Genomic DNA, 10,734 nt, shown 5'->3' with positions numbered 1-10,734 from the left:
GGAAATTAAGATCTACACACTAATGCTTCAGTAAGGCTTGACTTTGAACACTTTCTTTTCTCTTCCTCATTCTTGAAGCCTCCCCTTCCCTTTCACCTGTTTTTCTGTAGAATCCTTTGTTCCAGACACTTGGTATCAATGCTGACATCTCGCCGACCTCGATGTATACTTAGTAATGAGGCTGAGATGTCCAATACCAGCGTGGGTCGTGAGGCCACCCTGAAGACATAATGAACAAGGCTGGCAGCACTTACCAGGTTCCTATAGAAAGGACCCAGGACCTGTATTTTCCTGTAAAACCCCTCAGCCTTTTATCCCCAGCGGTCTGCTGTTTTGACGTTTATCCCCAGCGGGTCTGTGTTCTAATTTGACCCGGGAGCCCAGAGGTCGGTTTTCCACAACGCCTTGTCCAGCGCGGACTCTGGTGCCTGGCTCTGAGGGGCTGCCGAGGCGGTACGGCTGCGGGGATCCGCGGTTTCTGCCGCCGCGCGGGGGCGCCGGGCCCGGCAGCCTGCGGGGACCCAGACCCGAGGACCCAGCCTGCGGGGACCCAGACCCGGCGAGGGCGCCGGGCCGGGCGGCCTGCCTGCGGGGACCCAGCCCCGAGGAGCGCGAGGGCGCCGGGCCGCGCGCTGGGCGGGGTTGCTGCGGGCCGCGGGCTCTGAGAGCGCCGGGCTGCGCCCCGCGGCCGCTCCCCCAGCCGTGCGGCGCCCGAGGACTCGTTTCCTTCACTCCCTTGGCATTTGCCGGACAGCTGATTGCCTCCCTCCTCCTCCTCCTTTCTCTTGTATTTCCTTTTCTAGTCCCTTCCTTCCTTCCTTTCTTTCCCCTGCGGCGGCCCCGCCCAACTGAGGCAGAGCCGGCGTCAGAGCCCACACTGAAGCGGAGGGAGCCTGCGCACGCGGCTCCGCGGCTCCGCCTCCTCCCGCCCGGGGAGCCGGCCTTTAGAGGCCGGCGGGGAGCAGCCAGGGGATGCAGACGGTCTTCGGAAAGAGGCCACGAGTGTCGGCAGGGAGGCTCTCCCCTCCCTAGAGAAGTACTCGGGGAGGATGGCCCGGCTCCCAGCGGCTGGGGGAATAGTTTCTTCAGCCCTGAAGGTAGGTTGTGGCAGCGGAGCACGCTATCCACTAAGTATTAACAACACTTCGCGGAGAAGACTGCAAAGACCGAGGAATTTGTCCAAGGTCCCATGGGGGTTTCTGTCCAGTTCAAACCCTCATTCTCAGGAACCGTGCCCGATTCATAACTTGTTAAAACTTTTGGCCTGGGTGGCTCTCTTTGCACCAACAGACACTTCTTGCGGTTTGGACAACATCCTGGATAGAGTCTATCCTTAGCTAGTCAACAACCAATCAGATTCTCTCTACACAACCTACACAGTATTTAGAGATGGATAGGTTCTCTAACTGTATCATGGGAGGAGCTAGGATCGTGAGATCATGCCAAGCTGACGAGGCCGTCCCTAGGTCATGTGAGCATGCAGAGAGAAGATACTTGCCCAGAGCTGGACAGAGAAGTGTAGGGAGGAGCTGTCTCCATCCCAGCAGAGCTCCCATTCCAACCCATGGCTCATTGCATAGGATTTCTAAACAGACCCAAACTCCTGCATAATAAAATACAAAAAGCAACTACTTGAGGGTGCTGGCTAGGGATTCAAATCCAGCCCTATTTCATCCCAAAGTCAATTATTTTCCGGAAATATTAAGTACGAATATATTAGTAATTAAATGGGGAAAAAATTCATAAGGAACCTGAGAATGCTGCAGCTGTTTACGGAAAACCAGGAAGAATGGAATAATGGGAAAACTGTCAGAAGAAAGGACATAGTAAAAGCACACTGAGACCGCAACAAAAGTTAGCCAACCTCCTACACTGCATTCCTGACTACATTTGAGGCTCCTACTACCCAGTATTATAACACTTTGTTTCCTTCCTTTCTTCACCTTTAGATTGTTAATTCCTTCAGGGCAGGTACTTTCTATATAATCCTAACAACAGTCTGGCACATCGTAGGCATTCAGAAAAGTTTGGAATGCATGAAAGACATAATTCAAATAGGGAAGAGTTATCTCATTCCTGAGCCTTACTTTAAAACTTAGTACACCCTTCCCAAAAGATGAATCATGGAAAGAAGAAAGATCACTGTGTTACTAAGAGGAATGAAGTCCTCAGGTTTCTTCAGTTACAACCAAATTGGATAGGCGGGCCCAGCACCGTTGTTTTAAGATCTTGTTCAATCGGTGCTAGCAAGTTATGCTGGCACAGCTGAGAAAGTATGACCACGGTGCTTGAAGTCAGAAACAATGATAATGTAAGAAGATAAAAATCTAGGAGCCTTCTTAGGTGTTGCCTGGAACATCTTTCCACTGTGATATATTCTGATGCTAAATCTGCTTTCAAGGATCAAAGAAATGTGAGAGGCATTTCTAATGCCAAAGCTTAAAGCCGAAGTCATGAGAGAATTCCTGCCTTAAAGTTCCTATTTAGAAACCAAGAGAAAATAAGAATCAGGGTTTTTAATTTTAACCTCTTGTGTTCAAGAGGTTTGTTAGATGTCAAACCAGGGACTGGCTTCTAGGCTGTATCCCAGAGGTCACTGTGCAGTTCTTTGAGGACGGGGGCTAGGTAACTTTACTCAGCTTCCTTCGTCTGCTGAATGAAGGAGGGAATGAATGAATGTGCTCTACCCTAGTGGTGTAGATGAAAGGGAAGAGCACTGTCATTTCTCTAAAGATGGAAAGGTTTAGAATTTGGGGGAGGGGAAAATAAATATTTATTTCAAAAATAAACTTTATCAAAACAAAGGCAGAAAAAATTTTGGATGTCAGAAAGATCTATGTTAGGGGCACCTGAGGTGCCTCAATCGGTTAAGCATTCGACTCTTTTTTTTTTTTTAAGATTTTATTTATTTATTTATTTGAGAGTGAGAGAGAGAGTACAAGCGGGGGGGGGGGGGGGGGCAGAGGCAGAGGGAGAAGCAGACTCCCTGCTGAGCAGGGAGCATGCCCTGAGCTGAAGGCACACTCTTAACCACTTAACCAGCTGAGCCACCCAGGGGACCCAAACATTCAACTCTTGATCTCAGCTCAGGTCTTGATCTCAGGGTCATGAGTTCAAGACCCATGTTGGGTGCCACATTGGGCATGGAGCCTATTTTAAAAATAAAGATCTATGTTATGTTGCAGAATCATTTGTCACTAATTTCAAGGGTTGATTGAAAATTATCTTCTGAAATGTTGACATGTCTGCATCAGAAACATCAGGACAAAATGCTTGAGTGTGAAGTCTGAGTTGCCTGAGTCCTCTCCTACTCACCTAAATAACCCAGGAAGTTATTCAACCCATGCTGTGAGTCAATTTCGTCATTTGCAAAATGGGGCTAATAACAGCATACAGGTTGTTGTGAGACATAAATAGTTAATACACAACTCACACAGTCATATATCCCATTTTCTGCCACTAATTCGTGTCTCTCTAGGTGTCAGTTTTGCTTTTGGTAAATGTTTCTCTCTGTGTTTGGGTTTGTTTTTTTTTTCCCCTCCCCGTATGCGCCTTTCTTTTCCTCTCCTTACCTTTCTACTTTTTCTCTTTTTTCATTATTTCTCTCTGCCTGACTGGATTTCTTCTTAATAGTCTAATACCGCTCCCTTCCTTAAAAAATGACTGATGGCTATGAATTTTAGTAAATCTACAGAACAAGAAACTTAATAATAACTGTTAAAACTCTGTTTTTTTTTTTCAAACTAATTTCTGATCCCTGCCATGATCATGCATCCATTTTTTTTTTTTTTTACATTTTAAAGTCAGTGAATACATTCATGTTATTTTAGTTCTGATTTCCTTCAACTGATACAATTTTATATTGAAGGGGATCAGCATATGCCACTTTGACATAAGGATTATTTTGAGTTGAAGGAAATTGAGAATCAACAGATGCAGAAAGAAGCCTTCTTGGTGCCTCTGTTATCTCATTAAAAGCAGAAACTTCTGAAAAATGAGGCTGTCATAAATCCCTCTTCAGGATGGGTCTACTCCTAGAAGAGAGAACAAGAGTAATCCTACCATAAATCAAATCGTTCATGGCCATGAAGAAGATAGAAAAGACCACTCACACATTCATAAACAAATATTATCACAAACTTTTTTTAAATCTCCAGTTTGTTCTTCTAAAAACCCATTTGTCTTTCCTAAAGAAACTTATTTTTTCGTCCCATAAAAGCCTTTCCTCCACTCTCCTCATTTTCCTACTAAGTTAGGTAGGTAAGTCTCTAACTTACATATGAATAAACCTTTTTTCTCCTGTCAGTCTGTCATCTGTCAGTTTAATTTGCAGGTGCCCAGGAACTATATCTAAGAGCAAAAAGTTTTACTCCCTAGACAGTTCATATGCCATGCATCCATATAGCCCATCTACTTGCTAATTTTTGTGATTGTGATATCATATACCATAGTTTATGTTGCATTCCCCTGTTGTGAGGCACATTGTTTCTAACTTTGCACTATTTTGAACTCTTTCCTTCCCTTACACCACTTTCCCTTGCCTTCTCTGCCACAGAAGATATACACAAACATACAAATGCATGATTATGTAAAAATATATAAAATTTGCTGTATTTGTTGTCCAGATCTTTAGCTTTGTGAAGAAAAGGAAAAATCAGACGGTGTTGCCCTCTGGAGTGTCTCTCTTCTCTATGGAGTTGATCTAGACCCCAGTCATAAACTTTATTGTACCTAGATTTCTCAGATTGTAAACATTTACTAACAGCTGCACAAATGTACCAGGCAATAAACAGAGGTGGGGTTGGTCTGCTTAATAAAAATACTTCCCTTGATTTGAGCTTTCCTCTTCCAGAGCTTCTTGTGTCTCTGGTTCAGTAAATAACAAGTATGAAGTGTTAATAAAGATAGTTTGTCATAGTTACTAATTTTTTCTTGTCCTATATGGCTTTTAATATTTGGAAGCAACCACTGAAGCAGATTTGGCATTTCAAAGTTCTGCTACAAGTGTGATTTTATTTTAGGTCATGTTTATAGCTCTGTTTATATTATCATTTGGTTTATAATGCTGATTATAAAGCCTTGATTAAATAACTGCTGTTTGAACAGCACCATACTGTCAGACTAAAAAGCCTAGAATGAGGCCCTTAACTCTCAGAAGTTTATAACTGGCAAAATGAGAAACCAAAGCTATAAGTGCTGAGGAACTTGTAAATAATCATTGTGAGTCTTGATAATAAAGATATGGAACACAGAATTTTTGACTTTTATTAAACAATTGCTAAGTCTTGGTTTGCTTCTAAGCCTTAAAGGAAATTTGGAGCAACTTTTCCATACTCTGGAACATAGGAATAGATTATCCCAAATTTCTTTGCGTTCATTCTAGAGAATTCTGAAGACACCATTATAAACCAATACAAGATGGAAAACAAAAGATTGGGATACCAGAAAAGGCCCTTTCATAATTTTCTTTTCTTTTTTTTTTTATAAATATTTTTTTAAAAAATTTATTTATTAGAGAGAGAGAGAGAGCATGAGCAGGGGGAGTGGCAGAAGCAGGCTCCCCGCTGAGGAGGGAGCCCGACATGGGGCTCTATCCCAGGACCCTGAGGTCATGACCTGAGCCAAAAGCAGACGCTTAACCAACTGAGCCACCCAGGTGCCCCAACCCTTTCATAATTTTAATGGCTAAGCAAGGAAATGTTCTCTGTTACTGCCTCTCAGAGCCCTGAGGAATGGTTAAGACGGGGGAAATAAGACTGGCAAAATAAATATTTATCTGCGGACCCGACTTCCCTACCTTGTTAATTTGGAGTGGATTCCTCTCCACGGCCAAGCTACTGGTTCTTTTTTTTTTTTTTTTAAGATTTTATTTATTTACCTGACAGAGAGAGACACAGCGAGAGAGGGAACACAAGCAGGGGGAGTGGGAGAGGGAGAAGCAGGCCTCCCGCCGAGCAGGGAGCCTGACGCGGGGCTCGATCCCAGGACCCTGGGATCATGACCTGAGCCGAAGGCAGACGCCTAACTGAGCCACCCAGGCGCCCCTATGCTACTGATTCTGATTAAAAAAAATCACTAGCTAAAAGACTTCTACTTTGACGTAGGGGATGATGTTGGCTGTTTCAAACCTTTCTCACTCTCCAGCTTCAAGGACTTCAATACCTGCTTCAACAAGATTGGGGATTAAATTCCCTCTACATTCTTAGGGATATACATTTTTTGAGAGAAATAACAGAGCTCTCCAAGAACTACTATGCATGACTTTTGTTACAACTTGTCACCTTTGGCACAGTGTTGCCCTTATAAGAAATAAGGGACTTTCACTGGCCTTTTGCCTCTATAAAGAAATAGCTGGGTATTTCACAGAGGTTCTAGGAGTGGTTGGTTTGCTCCTAGTTGTTTGCAAAATAATTAGATAGTGTGCTAAGTCAATGGAAGGACTTCCATTCAATAAGCTTTTGTCCTATGCATTCTACCTTATTTGGCTTTCAGCCAGAGATTTTCAAATCTTGTTCCATAGAAGCCAGGAGGTCCTCAGGCATTTTATTCTAACTTTTTAGAATTTTTTTTTTTTTGTTTGCGATTGGTGATTATCTTTGATAAATATATACAAAAAATACATGAATATATTCTTGGGAAAATTTGTGACTTTATTAGTACATTTATTAAGCATCTAGTGGTATACTAGGCACAAATTCTAGGGACTAAGGATTTATTCATGAACAAAGTAAATAAAAAGCCATGTCCTCATAGAGCTTACATGCTATTGGAAGGAGAAAAGCAAACATAATAAATAGGGAAATTACATGTGTCAAAAGGTGATAAGCCCTCTCAACAAAAATAAGATGAGGCAGATCAAGAATGCTAGTAGAAGGAACTGCAATTTTAATTTGGGAGGTCAGGGTAGGCCTCACTGAGAAGTTACCATTTGAAGAAAAACTGGAAGGAAGTGAAGGAATGAGTCATATATATAAATAGGGGAAGATCATTCTGGGCAAAGGGAAGAGCTAGTGCAAAGACCCTGAGGTGGGTGGGTGTATGTACGTTTGAGGTACAGCAAGGAGATAGGTCTGGCTACATTACAGTTAGCAAAGGGGAGAATGAGACCAGAGAAGTAGGGGTGGGAGATAGAAAGGTCTTTGGCTTTTACTCTAAGAGAAATAGGAAAATATATGGGAAATCTTTAAACAACAGAGATATATGTTGACAACAAAGCATCCCTACCTCCTAATCCCATACTACCCAGAGATTGCTGCCATTTTGGGTCATGTTTTTTCAGAAGTTTTTTCTATGTGATTATATACATAGATGGGTACATATAAAAACATGTGGTTTTGTTTTGTGAGGGTGTGCACGTGTTAGTTAGCAACTTGCTTTTTACAATTAATATATCTTGGAGATCTTTCTTTGTCAAGACAGTACATATATTTCTACCTCATTCTTTTAAACTGTTGTATAATATTCCATTGTATGCCTATGCTACATTTTATTTAACCATATCCTTACTGGTAAACATTTAGATTCTAATTTCATTGCTCCTTTCCTACTTTCCTCTTTTGACCTCTCTCTTCCTTGCTACCTTCCTTCCTTCCCTCCTTCCTTCTTTTCTTTCTTTTTTTTTTTTTACTGCATTACTATTGTCTTAATATTATATTTAACAACATAAAATTACATTACATGAAACATGGGAGAAAATTTGAAAGTTAAAGTTTGTGTAACCTTCTGTCAGAAAAGCAATATGTGTTTCCTTAGATTTGCCTCAGTGGAAGAGAGGCTTTAGTTACTTCTCAAGCAAAGATTTATCTAATGTTTATTGTTCTGGAATACAGGGGAATCATGAGAGCTTGAGCCCAATTACTCTGAACCTTGCTACGTGTTCACTGGGTCATCTTAGCCAAGTCGGCAATAGGTCTACATCAGTAGGAAGTGAGGATCCATGATCTATAATCTATGCTGGGTTCTCCTTTCTCCCCCTACCTACTGCCTGAACTAATATGGTATTCAGCCAGACCTCCTGTTGGGTCATGTATGTTAGTCTTGTCTACCCAACCCGTGGAGGGCAGGTACTGTGTCATACATTCCTTCTTTTCCCCAACAGTATCTAGCTGATTCTTAGAATTGTGGTTATTTATTTTTAATATATGTCTTAATTATCCTTAAAATTGTATTTGTGAAGTTAGCTCTATTTGGTTTAGAATAAACCTTGGAAATGGCAAAATGGAACTAGAGGGTATTATGCTAAGCAAAATAAGTCGATCAGAGAAAGACAATTATCATATGATCTCATTCATATGTGGAATTTAAGAAACAAAACAGAGGATCATAGGGGAAGAGAGGAAAAAATAAAACAAGATGGAACCAGAGAGGGAGACAAACCATAAGAGATTCTTAGTCATAGGAAATAAACTGAGGGTTGTTGGAGGGGAGGGAGGTAGGGGGATAAGGTAACTGGGTGAATAAAACTTCTGCATCTCTATGGATTTAAATGTACCATTGAGGGATGCCTGGGTGGCTCAGCTGGTTAAGCGTCTGCCTTCGGCTCAGGTCATGGTCCCACGGTCCTGGGATCAAGCCCCGCATCAGGCTCCCTGCTCAGCTGGGAGCCTGCTTCTCCTTCTCCCTCTGCCTGCCACTCCCCCTCCTTGTGCTCTCTCTTTCTGTGAAATAAATAAATAAATAAACAAACTCTTTAAATAAATAAATAAATATACCATTGATTAGGAAGTTTGTAACATTTTACCTTTAGGCTTTGCTTAATACAGATAATTGCACTACTAGTAGAATGCACACATGCCTTGCTTAATTACATTCCAGGCAAGATACAGGTACCTTGCATTGCCCATATGCTTACATCACAGCAAAATGGTCAACTGTGCAACAACTAGGAAAATGATCACACAGGATCACAGTAATATCACATAAATAATTTTTTACCCTATTATTGTCCTATTATTTCACTTGACATCATCATGTTTTCAGAATATGAAATGCCTATTTAGTACGGTCTTACCTTCCTATTGTATTTCTGGGTTAGAAAAGCTAACATTAGAAGACTAGCATGTTTTAAATATAGCTGCTCTCTCCTCTTCCAGTCTCTGGTGGGTCTTTGCCCTGAAACCTAATGCTGTCTTTGCTTTGGTTTCTTTCACTTCCTTTCAAATGTGTTCTCTTCCTGCTGGCACTTTTTTTTGCCAGAAGGCAGGGCCTATGAGAGGAGACCCCCGATTTCGTCAGAGCTAGCGAAGGACAGGAAGTTTACACAGAGCAGAACTCTTTGCTAGGATTGGTTTTGATCTTTCCTCAAGTTGTTGCTAGTGTCGGGAGATGCTGTCATCAGGATTCTGTTGCACAAAGAGAAAGATAAAAATATCTCTCTGACGCGTGCCTTTTTCTCCCTTTCCCATCCCCTTGCCGGGAACGCCGGAAAAGGATCCCAGGCGGATTGGAGGCATTAGGTCGTCGGTTTGAATCTCAGTGGTTGAGAAGGAAATGTGGGTAATGCCCGGCTCATGGGGCAGAAGAAAGGATCTCAGGGAGGTATGAGAACTGTTCATTTCCCCGTGGCCGTTTCCTCAAGGCTAGTTTCTTTGGAAAGCCTCGGTCTTTCTGGTCGTTGCAGGACCTCGCTGAGGGGCTGCATTTCCTCTCTGATTCTTTCTCTTGCCCCCGTGGGCCGGCAAAAGGAAGCTCGTGGAACTTTAAGGGACATGGTTCTGGGGCTGAAGTCTCTAAAGGAAAACCTACAAGGATAGAAGTCTCCGCATCACCCTGCCTCTTGCCAAGGCTGGGGGCTCTTTCCTTCCAGCATCACCCGTCGTAATTGAAGTGAGTTGTCTGTTTTTATTTTTTCAAGTGTTCTGAGTAGAGAATCTTGATTCTTTTTTGGTATGCTCTTTAACAAATGTGTCAGTTAAACCAGTACTAATCATCCTTTAATGTGAATATGAATCACTTGGACATTTAGTTAAAAAGGTAGCAGAATGCCGTGGGTCTGGTTTGGGCCTGAGACTCTGCATTTCTGACAGGCTTGCAGGCAGCCTCAGATCTGCTGGTCCGTGAACCATGCCTTGAGTAACAAGGGCTTCGATCCTCTAGAATTTTTTTTGCTTTGGGGGAAAAGGATTGGGGGATGCTGGTGGAATGAAGGTATTAACCAAGTCTGTGATTTATGAAGAGCACCCGAAAAGAAAATCAGTCACCATCCCTGCCCTGGTTGTATCTGCTTAACGGACTATCTAAAATTTGGGGTTTCTGTTCAACTGTTCCTAGATGTGGGAAGCCAAGTCACCCCAAGTGAGAGAGAATGTTGGGCCACTCCTTACACTGCATGGGGTCACTTTGAGCAAAGCCAGAAATCTTTTTTTAATTTTTGCAATTTAGGGGATTGTCATATCACACCTCAACTGATAGAGCTAGTCGTCACTTTAAACATTTTGGTTTCAATTTAAAGATTATGCATGCTCAAAAAATAACTGGTGTCTTCCACCTACCATTTCGAGGTATAAAGATTGTAAGGCATATGAATCTATTACGTGGTTGAACGTCAGTTCAAGTAAGGAATATAATTACCATGTTTTCTTTTCTTAGGAGAGGCCTTTAAACTCTCCTGGGAGTAGCTCCCTCTCTTAAATGATTCACATTTATCTGAAAGTTGCTTTTAATCCAAAAGAGACAAGCTAAGAGGAAAAAAATGAATAGACAGGAAGTCTACCTATTCTGTCTGTAGTTGAGGGG

At 42.3% G+C, this 10,734-nt stretch overlaps 1 protein-coding gene across 4 annotated transcripts in view; it reads left to right on the top strand.

Moving 5' to 3' along the window:
• Nucleotides 1-948: 948 nt before the first annotated feature.
• Nucleotides 949-10,734, top strand: part of ABCG2 (ATP binding cassette subfamily G member 2 (JR blood group)) — a 141,674-nt gene continuing 131,888 nt past the window's right edge. For 2 of the 4 annotated variants that reach the window (XM_036122713.2, XM_036122710.2), the window contains exon 1: nt 9,264-9,825. The gene's annotated coding sequence lies outside the window, so the exon portion shown is untranslated. Of the gene's footprint in view, nt 1,098-9,263; nt 9,826-10,734 lie in introns of those variants that run through there. The other 2 variants (XM_036122714.2, XM_036122711.2) reach the window with 2 other exon arrangements.

Source organism: Halichoerus grypus, chromosome 3 (genome assembly GCF_964656455.1).
Source record: "Halichoerus grypus chromosome 3, mHalGry1.hap1.1, whole genome shotgun sequence".
Classification (NCBI taxonomy): domain Eukaryota; kingdom Metazoa; phylum Chordata; class Mammalia; order Carnivora; family Phocidae; genus Halichoerus; species Halichoerus grypus.
The sequence above is the reverse complement of the archived record's forward strand: the minus strand, read 5'-3'. Positions and strand labels throughout refer to the sequence as shown.